Genomic DNA, 13171 nt, shown 5'->3' on the forward strand with positions numbered 1-13171 from the left:
AATACAGCTAATGTGATATACGACATGAATATAGGACAAATATTTGAAGCAGCATTGCTAGGTAAATCAGATCCTGCAAAAATTAATTTCAGGAAGGTAGCTCACTGACCCTCTCCCTCTGAAAAAAATAACTGTAATAATTCATACATTATTATAATTGATACATTATTGTATTATGTTATGTTAATTTATGACCTCAGTTGGATATCTCTTTTAACAGCTAGTCTGCTATGCTATTAAAATAAATGACATCTAATGAATGAATGACACCTAAAAACCTGTTAAGCAGGGGTTCAATGCAGTTATGTAGTATTTTCCTGTTCACCGTGTAAACTAAGTGATATACTAAACTGAAGAGAAAGAGATAGATTGTAAGCCTGCCCACACTCTCAGAAATAATGGTACAAAAGTTCACTGTAAAAAAAATACAGCATAAAGTTAAAACAACTTGGTTTTGCAAGTCAATTCAACATACTATTTTAAGTTTTGACCTGCGATAAGTTGACATTACTTATTAAAACATGTTGAAATTGTTTAAATCATTTTCAAGTTAAAGTAACACAAAAATATATGTTAATTTGACACAAATGCTTCAATTTTTTTACAAAGTCTTTTTGTCACTGGAATGCTATTTTTTAAAAACGATCCTAATATTTACCATTTATGTACACATGTACCTTTGAGGTACTAGTATGAACCTTTAGGTAACAAAGTGTACATTTGAGAAGGTACCTTCATATACCTTTATTCTGAGAGTGCATGGTACAAATTGGTCTACTGTAGGTATTAGAAAGAGAGACAAATTAGTCACACATCTTGTCATTCACTATATGTAAGTCTATATGTATACAATACATCATCTTTAACTCTATGTTTTTAAATCATTTATTTCCGGGATATTTTACATAATTTGTGAGCTACACTAAGCCACTTTCAATATGCGGGAGACTTACGGAAAATGAAAGAGAGGTGAAATGTCTGGGTGAAGTTACGATACACAAATACAGTGACAGCGGACAATGGAACAGTTAAGTTTTGCCTTTTTTTTTTGTTTCCTAGGCCACACCCGGGACACCACTTTAATTGGTTTATTGTATTGTCCTCATATTAAAGGTGCAGTAGAATGTAAAACTGTATTTTACTCTTTCCCTGCCATTGACGAGTTATCTTGTCAATTAAGAGAAAACATTTTCCTGCCAATGACGCTTTTCTTCACGGTAATCTGTACATCAATTTACACAATTACATCTACACAATTAATTAAAAACTAACTTTAAACATTTTAAACTCTGTGTATGTTTTGATCAGCATTCAGTTTGATCTCTAATAAAATGTGACCCGTCACGGAAACCAGGGACACAAATCGGCAGCACAAGTTTCGAGAAAATGAGAATCAAAGTTTTTTTTTTCAAAATTTGTGATTTTCGTTTTTTTGCAGAATCTGTTAGTTGAGATCACGAAGAAGCCTCTCCATGTTTGAGATAGCAGTTTATGTATATGTAAAAGCGTACATTTTGCGGTTGAAATCGGCTTGTTTTTACGGAGATTCTAGTGTCATTGTCCGACTTGTGTCCCTACTTTCCGTGACTGGTCACAAATTCCTTTACAAAAATACAATTATTTCAGCTTTTTGCTAAAAAATGTGAATTTTTGAAGAACCTACTCATATTTTCCAGCTCACCTGGACATTAAACATTTGATTTGTACCATTTTGGAATCCATTCAGCTGATCTCCGGGTCTGGCGGTACCACTTTTAGCATAGCTTAGCATAATCAATTGAATCTGATTAGACCATTAGCATCGCACTCAAAAATAACCAAAGCGTTTCAATATTTTTTCCTATTTAAAACTTGACTCTTCTGTAGTTACATCGTGTACTAAGATTGATGGAAAATTAAAAGTATACTCTCATTCTGGCGTAATAATCAAGGACTTTGCTGCCGTATTGATAATACACAGTGCCCGAAAATAGTCCCCTGCTATTGAAAGATACTAAGCTTGGGACTATTTTCGGCTGCTGGGTAATATTTTCGAACTGGTGTCTAGCTGCCACTGGTGGACAAAACAAGTAATATCTCATATTTACACCACTGGTTGAGACAAAGTTGCTGCTTCAGGCTGGTGGGGAAACTTAAACAAACACTGTGCTAGCACCACAGAATCAAAATGTGTAAATGTGAAACGACGAAACATGTGTAACACTGAACTGAGTAGATGCTATGCATTTTGTGTGTATTTGGTTTAGTGGTGGGCCAAGTAGGAGTCTTGTTGATGTATATTGTTAACTGGAATAAGAAAACTGAGCTGCATATTTGTGCTGGCTGAAGGTAATTGATCACAACAAAAGCTTCATTCCTACATTACATTTCTTAGACTCTCCATCCAGCAGTGCTGCCACAGGAGGTGCTCATTAGAGAAGGTGTCTCAGTCCATGGACATCATGATGAATGGAGGACACAGCACCTCAGGCTGACGGCTGTTTATCTGTGAACATTTCCTCTGCCCTGAGCTTGCCATCACAAGACTCCTCTGCCATGTCACAAGGCTCATACTGAACTCAGCGAATCAGCTTGTCTGGCCTGCCGTTTGAAAAATACCCAGGTTTTCACTATACTTTTATTATCATATGCTTTATGACAGTTAATCTTTTAATTCATATAATTTCAGTGATGCTTACAAATAAGGAGTGTTTATTTGCATGCCTTCTCAATCACATTCATTTGTGCTCATGGATTTTCATGGCCATATACATAAAAGCCATCAAGTCATCCCAAAAGTGCCTTAGGTAATGAGCCATTTCCACCCAGATTCAGAGAGTACCCACTGTTCACCACCATATGTACAGACATGCGATGCAGCTTTCACTCATCTAACTGTGGGTTATCTGACCATGACCGCTCACTGCCATATGTGCATTTTGGCAACCAAATCCACACACTTGGAGATCTGTTTCCATGACATTGAGATCATTTCTGTCCTACATTATGCCACTCACATTGTTTTTCGTTTTTACCTATAAGCCAGTAATAGCCAAGACGTGCTAGTCTCCATTCCTGATGGATCTTGCCTGCATAAACTGAACAAGGTCAGCTGAGACTGTTAACGCTTGAAGCGACAGATGACAGCTTAAGGGGCCGATCACACAGAAACATGTTTTTAGCGGTTAACGGGGCGTTTTTTTATTTTGCTAGGCAACCACAGAGGCAGCTGTCCTGCAAATCAAATATTGAAGCGTGTGCACTCTTGAAACTTTGGTTTGCTGTTAAAGGAAAACACATCACCGTTTTTCAATTTTTTACTATGTTCTTACCTCAACTTAGGCGAATTAATACATATCTATCTTTATTCAATGCGTGCACTTAATCTTTGTACAGCGCGACGTGAATTTGTTAGCATTTAGCGTAGCCCCATTCATTCCTTATGATCCAAATAGGGATTAAACCACTGTAATCTCTCTGAGGAAGTCGACAAGTCCAGAGTGTGCCATTTGGGACAGGGCCAAAGTAGGGACGAAACGCGACCTGCAGAACAGTTTGTCCGTTTAGGGCTACTGTAGAAACATGGCAGTGACTTCCATGTAAGGGGACCCACGGTGTATGGAGATAAAAACGTCTCATTCTTAGATAATAAAAACAATACAGTTTATTATGTTAGGTCTTTATACACCACTGATAATATAGTTATGTATATTATATTGCATTTCTGTCAAGAGATCCTCCTAAAAGTTACACAATATGGCTTTAAATGCAAAACGTATGTTTGATAAACAATTACAGTTTTATACAGAGTTAGCATACAGTATTTTTGTCTGGTGGAGCTTAAAAAACTTCATTAACTAACATACTCAAACTCAAATGACATAGATGCATCATCTCCTGTCAATTACAACTTAGATTTATGCATACACAATATTAACATTAACCCATTAAGCAATACCAGGTAGAGAAAGTGTAAGTCTATTTTGAATGGTTAATGACTGTTTCGTCACAGACACATCTGGTCCACTGTTGTAAATCACATGTCATGCAATGACGTCTATCATAACAAGCCAGACTCCCACCCTGCTACAGTTTATTACTTGACTGCACACAAACTCTGCAGTGTTTGCGTGCCTGGTATACGTTAACATCTTCAGTTGGTTCTGTAGGATGGGTGTGCACTGAATAAAATCTGACCCAGATATCAGAACACATCTGTGAGAGCACAGACCAGAAACCAGACGTGACTGAGCTATAGCCACCAGTCTCTGAAGCATTAAGCTTTGCTGAGAGCCAGGAACTCTTCCCTTATAAAGATCAATGATACCCAAGGCAGCTGGAGAAATATCGATCAAATGTATTTAAAAGCTTTTATGTTATGGTCATCAGCTTGGCTAGAGCGAACTCTCCCTTCAGTTCATTTCTGTTTTCCAACACTGCCCCTGGACATAAACCAGCTTGAGCCAGCCCAAATATTCACGGTGGTTTAGATGTTCTTTTCGGCAGGGAAAAACACATTAGGGTGTTTGATGTTACATTTTTATGTTGTTTAATTTGAGCTTATACTCTGTGAAGATGGCATTATTTTACCACCGCGATGGGTAATGCACCAATTCACCACGGTGGTGCGATGTACACGCGCACATTGATGCATATAGGCTTATATATAATGCTGAGATGTCAATTTATGCAATTTCCCATATTGGATGATCGTTTAAATCAACGATCAATTAATCAAATAATCGTTAACAAGCCTTTACTGCAGTGGCATATAGCCAATGACAAATGTGCGTAAAAACGTCAGCTTCCTAACGCAAATTAAAAGATTTTATTTTGTCTAAATACTGTAACATGCTAGTGGGATTGTAAAATGAGTCAGTGTAGTTAGTGTTTTGATAAAATCATCAATTTAAACTTATTTCATAATAAAATATAATGACTAAAAATGACCTCATATAGGCACTCTGCAACAGTCGCATGAAAGTCCATGCGTACATGACAAAATAAAAGTTTTGTCGTTGATACACCGTTTGCTGTAATTATATCCAAGAAGCACACAAAGGCCACGTTTCCCATTGTCAACTCAGCTTAGACCTGCGGCGTAATTTCAGCAAAATGCTTATATTATGGAGATGGCAAACTTGCATTAGAAAACACAAAACAGTTAACTTGGCTAGCGTGCAGCGCCTCAGCCAGTCAATAATGATCATCAGTGATATGTTGCGGGCGGTCAGAGTGTTACGACATTCAGTTACAGTTTACATTTTAGAGTTTCTTGCCAGAATTTAAGATTACATTTTAGTCTGTTCATTAAAAACGGCCTCTGGTCTCCTTCACTGTGTATAGCTGCATTAGCAGCTATGCTAAGCTTGCAGGCTTCAATAGAGAGGGTCTTTGCTTTTAGTAGGCTAACCCTATTTGCATTTTCTGTATCAGACCCTCTCAGATCCACTGCGGATGCCATTTCATTGCGTTGGCAGCAATGCCTCCTCTCGCATGACTTTAAAAAGCCCAGGTGTGTGCTTGGCACCGAGCATCGTTGTGATCATGGCTAGTTTAACTTCTGTGCGCTCGCTTCATTTTTTTCTCCGGCTGTATGTGTTTTGTGCAGACGCAGCACACACGTGCATGATCTTGCTTATTCGACAATCATTAAGTTTTATCGATTTAATTCTTATCGACAATTTATCGAAGATTGATTATAACATCCCTAATGCATACATATATTTTTAAATATAAAAATATAAACGAGGATCAGATATATGTTTTTTCATGTGCATGTTCATAGGCGCTAATTTCTTTTTCCGCCGGTGGGTTCTCGTCACCACGTCAAGCAATGCTGAGGATACTTAGCAACGAAACGGTTATTTTGAAACAATGTAGGAAAGTGGCACGTCACGTGGCACCTACGGGATTGGCGCATACGTGCGTGTTTATTTTAGCACTTACATCCGCAAATCAACAAACGGTTCAAGTGAGGAACCATATTGGGGTTATAATATTTCCGGCCACACTGAAAATCTATTCTGATGGTAAGCTGATAGAGTCGATTGTAACTTTTTTCGCAACCTTGCCTCATTGTTTTTGATGATTTTCACAAAAGTTTAATGTCTTTCAGAAAATTTTCTTCTTTAAATATATAAGCATACAATATATTAAATGAAAGAACAGACCCTCTGCTTAAAAAAACCTTTTCATCCTATATTTATTTGTTCTCTTTTTATTGCCTCTCAATTATGGGTAGGTTTCTTCAAGAATACCACATTTTGAGCAAAAAGCTGAGATAATTGCATTTTTGATAAGGACTTTTGTTAGAGATCAGATTCAGAGCGATGATCAAAACATACATAGAGTTTTTGGATCAGTGGATGCTTCAGTGTTTTATAAGTTGGGTACAAGTGCCCCCTAGTGGATAATAGCGGAAATATGGATTGCTGTAAAAATTGTCATTGGCAGGAAAGTGTTTTCTCTTAATTGACAAAATAACTCGTCAATGGGAGGGAAAGAGTTAAACACTTTGAAATATCATATGGCTGTTTTACCGTATTTACAGCCTGTGTTATGATTTCAAACCATATTTATAAGGTGCAAAGCAGATTAATATTAACAGCTATAGATATCAGCTATGCATGTAACTGAAAAATATACAAAACTTTGCTGTGAAATATTAGGTTAAGAAATGTGAAATATCCTTACCATATTAACTATACCATATTGTATATTGGATTGTTTCCTTTAACGTAAGTTTTCTAAGAACCACAGCTGCCATTTTTTTTTTACGGCAAAAGCAACAGTTCAACTTTGGTGGCAAAGCCAATGATAGGTTCTCTTTTAAAATGACCCATCAACTCTGCACTTCCTACAGTTTTGACCCTAACAGATGCACCCAAGAGTGCAAGAAGACAGGCAATCTGAACGGCCAATGTTTGTGTAGTGCTTGCCAGATTTGCAATGTGCATCAGGCGGTCAGGAAACAGCCTGGACGGTATGTGGGTGTGTCGTCTGATGCTGAGATTACAGTCCAGCTGAGGCAGCCGATCGTGAAAATGTTGTCAAAAACACTCGAGAGTGAAAGAGGTGCATGAGGTGCGTGACACCCCCATCTGCTGAAGGCCACCGGAGAGCGGAAGCAATAAAAGTGGATTAGCGCTGGATTAGCCGACTGTCACTTTACTCTGCGTTTTTACTCCCACCACACACTTAAATACATTCCTGGAGGGAAAACACACAGACACACTTTCCATGATTTTCTATGGCTTTAAGTTGAGGTTTTTCCTACACTAAAAATTAATAGAGAATAAAACAGCTCATCTTAAATCACCAGTGTTTCCACAGTTTCTTTTGCTGATCATTTACTCAATAAGGTAACACACAAACGTACTATATTATCGAGGACATCATAAACTTTCATTGCTTCCATATTTTCCAAAATTGATTCCCTCCCTCTAAACCTAACCTTTACACAAGGTATACTCATAACCACACACCTTTACTTATTGACACAAGATAAGAAAGCTGAAATAGTAATAGTGTAGGAATTAACATCTTGATATGTCAAAGGACTCTTGTAGTGTTGGGGTGATGAATGGGTCACTGCTGCCGTTGTGCTGTGCTAAACCCGCTGTGATTTACGGAGGCTATTAAAGGCTGAGATGGTCACTATAAGTCCACTTCATCTTGTTGATATATAGGAGGAGAGATCGGGACACCAAAAGTAGAAAAACCAAGAGGGCTAAAAGCATGTGGCAGTAGACATTGAGAAAGGACTGGAACAGATGCTATTATGCCGCAGCAAAGTGCTGATGACTTCATTTCCTGCCGCGGTCGAGGGCATCTCCATTCTGATTGGGTCTCACATAAGATGGCGAGGATCTGAGGTGACTGGAGTTGCTCATGCCACAGGCCAATACATCTTTTCCAGGCTGCTGCATCATCTATCTCAGCTGGCGTTAAAACCTGGGCATAAATTTCCTTAATTTTTATGATTCAACTGTCCCGACGGCACCAGAGTGCCATTACTGTATGTTCCTTAAGACCTTACACAACAGTGGCCACATCCAAAACAGGATAAGAAAATGAAATAGAAACGGCACATAGAGAGCTGTTTTTCAACAGGATTTCATTAAACGACACAAAGCCCGAGGCTGTTTTGTGAGTCTGTATAAGTACAATAGTATGTCTGGATCCAAACTCTGTTCCATGACTTGCTGTGTTTGTGAAAATGTGTGCGTTTCTGTGCAGATGACAGAGAGAGAGAGTTTGTTGTTGATTGTGATGTGTCACATAATCTTAAGAAGTTAATGTTGTCTATCTTAGACAGTTAACAGGAATTGTTTATTTTGCTTGCAGTGTTGAATGGGCCACAACAAATCATATTTGCTCCATCCAAAAAAATATGGTAGTAGGCGAAAAACAGTAGGCGAGGCGAGTAGTATGTCTGAATTCATAGTATTCGAAAAACCGTAGACAGAAAGTACTTGGATGGCCTACTACTTCTGGCAAGATTTTGAAGTGTGCATTCTATAGACACTTTACTATGCCGTGAGCCCCCGGTAGAGGAGTCACCCAAGAAAAAGATGCGTCATCAAATTAAAAAATCTCAGAAAGCAGTAACACAGCTTCAAATGTAAATACATAAGGACAACATCTGTTCATTGTGGTTAATTTGTGCTTGTTTAACATCATTCAAGTTAACGTCTCACTTGTTGTTACAGTATGACGACTTCTGTCACGTGACGCATCAACATTCAAATCAAATGTTATTCACACTACTCATATTCATACTATATTCAATGTTCTGTTTTAATGGTCGATGAGTAGATACTACATTTAAATCAGTGCGTGCTGTCACAGTGTGCGATTTTGTGCACTGGGATTGATTATAGCCCCCTACCCTGTTTTGGAGAGCTTTTACCATTTTGTATATACTATGTCATATGTTGATGACTTCTTCTTCAGCTGAGCACAAAGTTTTTTTATAAAATGATGCTGTCATATAATGAAACCCATCATGGTTTAAAAAGTTCATCCATCAAAAAAGCCATTATTCAGCTGATGAAATGAAATCATGAACATCTGGGATGGCGAGTAAATGATTTATTATTAGATATTAAAACTGTTCTATTAAATCATAAAATGATCTAGTAAGGAACTTTTAACTCTTTAGGGTGGTTTCCAGGACAGGGTCTAGATTAATCCAGGACTAGGCCTTGATTTTAAACCTTACAAAAAACATTACTGCATATTGAGACAAAACAGTGGTACTGATATACTGTAAAAAGTTGGATCAACTCAAATTACTTCAATTGGAAACAAATGTTTTTCTATTTATATTTTTTGAGTCAAAAATATGTTAAGTGAAAATTTAAGTTGAGAAAAGGTAATTTTTTAGGTGTTACCAATTGAAGTCATTTTTTTTAAGTTAATCCAACTTTTCACTTTTTACATTGATATGCTAAGATGTTTTTGAGGCAGCTCAGATATGATATAGTCTGGGAATAGGATAAGTCCTGTCCGGGAAACCACCTCTTTGTGTTTTTGAGCTGTCATCAATTAGTCAGCAATGTTATTAAAAGATTTGGGGGTCTATAATCCTATAGTCTCAGACGTCACGGCCACAGAATGTTGGCTAGACGTCTGATGTGTATTGTACACTTAACTGGAAACCCTGTGGGAATGTCGAAGTCATCTTCTGATTTGTTGAAATAAAACGGAATTCTGGGAGACTCGAGTGTCGCGATTATTCTCGGCCCCCCCCCCGGAAACAAAGCTCTGACGTTTGTACGAGGAAGAAAATCAGTTGTGTTTACGTGGCTAAAGATCAGCTAAACTTTGCATTCTCAAAAATATAAAAGTTCCTGGTATAGACTCTCTAAAAGACGTCCAAGAGTTTAGCTTGAGGCAGTTAGTGGAGTCAAAAAGATCGCAGCTGGCCTTTGGTTCTCCCGTATTGCTTGTAGGTGTTAAAAAGTTGAGAGGTATGCTTCAAACCGATGTTTACCGGGAGCGTCTCATTGGAGTCATGATTGACTGACTTGTTGCCAACCGGTTTGTTGTTGTTGGGAGATTTCCACACTCCGAAACGTGACGCTAGACGAAACAAACTGTGATTGGTCGGTTAAACGGCCTTGTGGGTGGGCATTGGGGAAAAAAGCAGCGAAAAACACCAGACCTTCAGCATTGAAATAATCCTATAGACGGCTTACTTTTAGTTGTCAATGCATATCAATTTCAATGGAAAACTCTTTTTAAGATTGAAAAATTGTATAATTATTAACATACACTTGCACTCACAAGTCCATGTAACTTTGTACGTTTCTGCTTCACATCTGCATACTCCCATCCCAATTATTTATTTTTGTGGGAGTAGTTGAAAGAGTTCATTGTAAATGATTTCCCAAAGGAGTCTAAACTCTCAACCCTCAGGGAAAAATTTTGATTTTCCTGTTGAAAATTGAAATGTCCATGATCTCACGTCTACTCCAGGTGTCAGCTGCCAGCACGTTTAGCTCAACTTCAGCCAGTAGCGTCAAATTCAGCTTCAAGACAAGGGAAAATCTGAAACTTCTGTGTTCGTTTTTAAGGTGTTTTTGATATTAACTGATGTGCGTGTGAATATTTTCTGCTGTCTTTTCCTCTATAATCCAGCATGTGTTGGAGATGATGCTGATTTACTTGCTTGCTTACCTCACTGTTTCTGTTTCCATGATCTGATTCTGATCTCAAGTCCAGACAGAGCCTTGTCAAAACAATGTCGTTTCAAATTAGACACGAATGGTCCAGACCCTGAACCCTTAAATGGAAGCTGAATCATTTATGAAGTCAGAAATAATTGAGGAGTGACATTCTGATGAGTTTTGCATATGGGTCTTAAGTGGGAGACATCTCTGACTCCAGCTAAATTTGTGTTTATGTGAGACTGATGTGAAGACATGAGACTAAGTCTGTTTAATGTCAAAGTCATTGATTCCAAATAAAACTACTAGATGTTTATATTTTCTAAAGAAATGTGGTGAGTAGTATTTGCCCATTATGATGATCAGGGTGTTGCCAAAGTTTGAAGGCTGTAGCCGTGCCATTACTAGGGTTCATAGTGCATCCCTTTGAAACATTACATAGTGTGTTCTTGGTGGTGGCATACCGGTTAAAAGAGTACATTGTTAACGCTGGCTTAATTTTTGGGCCAGACATGGGGGTTTGGTAGTTCCATTTGATACACTGTAAAACCTAACAGTTAACTTAACTCAAACCATTTAAGTAAAACGGTTGCATTAGACAATTTAAGTTTTAAAACACATAAATTTAAGTACTGTGAACTTGAGTCATGTGCAATTATGCACTTATATTTAAGTAGTGTGAACTTAAATATAAGTGCATAACTGCATATGACTCAATTAGTTTAAGTTCACAGTACTCAAATGTATATGTAAAACTAATGCAACCGGTTTACTTAAATGGTTTGAGTTGAGTTAACTTTTAGGTTTTACAGTGTAGTGCTAGTGTTGAAATATTTTTTATCTCTAAAATCGAAATGCACGTCTGAGCTGAACTATGCTCTGAGACAAGCGTCGTGGTGGCAATGAATCATCTTTCCCTTTTAATTAAAACTCTCGGCACACAAATGACAAAACATCCATCTCATGAAGCCCATGACATGGATAATTATGACAGACTCTGATGGAAATTGCATGCCATTTCACACTTTTCTTCTTAAAGAAAAGCAATATAAATGCCTTCAACACATGAAATAACGACACCTCGCTTCAATCTTTCTCATACTTTACTTGACAGATATGGTGAATGATAAGGAACTACTGTACTGTGAAACTAGGACCGTAAAGGCTCCGTTGGGGCTTTACATGACCTTCTGCTGATGTGGATATATTGATCATGTTGGTTTGCCTGGTTGTTTTTCATAGACACATCCACAAACTACTCCCAGGCTACTGTGACATGTGATTTGTTCCAGATACTGTATGTTCAATAAACTGTTGTTAAAGCACATGAGAAATAGAAATTGTCCAAAAGAACACAATGTTTCTTAGTAAGGGTCAACAGTAGAGGTAGGGACCACCAGGCGTGTTGTTGATAAGTGTGTGCACAGGACTCACCAGTACAAATGTTTTCAAGTTCTGTAAGATAATAAATAAATAAATAAATAATATGTCTGCAGCTCTTAGCAACTTTTGTGGTGGGCTTGAAAATATTTTGACCCAGCAGGGTTAGTTGTAACGCTGTGTTACAACTAACCCCTCAGCATTTATGATATGAAAATCGCTATAGTTAGCATAATATTGTCGTTGTTTTGAATAGGCTCAACACGAATGATTGCTGGCAAAAAATTGTGTGTCAAAATTTATTTTTGTTTATATCTTAATATTGATAGAATAAGGTTACATCAAAAATTTATATCATAATTAAATAAATGGCTAAAATCAGACTTTGATGCTCATTATCTCAGAATTAGATTTTTGAAACTGTAGTCATTATCTCAGAATTTGATTATAAGACTTTAGTATGGTTATTACAGACTGGGTCACATATAAAAAAAAAAATTTGTCATAATTGTGCTGCTTTTTCTCCAACCTGATCTCACGAATTTCCGTGGCATAGTCACGGAATTTTTTGCTCATTTTTCCGTGGCATTCTCACGGATCTCCGCATATTTCCGTGGCCCTGCCACGGACTTTCTTTTCCGTGGCATTCTCACGGATTGGTTACTCAACTGTTTTGTCCTATTTTCTTACCATTGTCGCTTCGGTTTAGGGTTAGATTTACATAAAATGACATCCCTACCCAAACCCAACTCTAACCCCAACGCCAGGTGACAATTGATTAAAGTTTAGAAAATATAAAAGAATACATCAGAAAAAATTGTATAAACCAATACTTAAAGTGACATACTAACGCAAACACCAAATCTAACCCTTTGAAAATAGGAAAAAGCAGTTGAGTAACCAATCCGTGAGAATGCCACGGAAAAGAAAGTCCGTGGCAGGGCCACGGAAATATGCGGAGATCCGTGAGAATGCCACGGAAAAATGAGCAAATAATTCCGTGACTATCCCACGGAACTTTGTGAGATCATGTTGTTTTTCTCACATATTTAGACATTTGTATCCATTTATAATTGAACTATTGTTAGAAAAGGGCTGGATGAATGAATACAGTGTGGGTACCTGTCTATTATAGA

The 13171-nt window shown here is 37.6% G+C and overlaps 1 protein-coding gene across 2 annotated transcripts in view; it reads left to right on the top strand.

Annotated features, from left to right (window-relative positions):
- enox1 (ecto-NOX disulfide-thiol exchanger 1) overlaps positions 1-13171 on the top strand; it is a 158448-nt gene that overhangs the window by 28897 nt on the left and 116380 nt on the right. Inside the window, exon 2 of one of the 2 annotated variants that reach the window (XM_065293016.2) lies at positions 2375-2602. The exons of the other annotated variant lie outside the window; for it this stretch is intronic. The gene's annotated coding sequence lies outside the window, so the exon portion shown is untranslated. The remainder of the gene's footprint in view (positions 1-2374; positions 2603-13171) is intronic. 2 annotated transcript variants of the gene reach the window in all.

Source organism: Paramisgurnus dabryanus, chromosome 15 (genome assembly GCF_030506205.2).
Source record: "Paramisgurnus dabryanus chromosome 15, PD_genome_1.1, whole genome shotgun sequence".
Lineage (NCBI taxonomy): Eukaryota > Metazoa > Chordata > Actinopteri > Cypriniformes > Cobitidae > Paramisgurnus > Paramisgurnus dabryanus.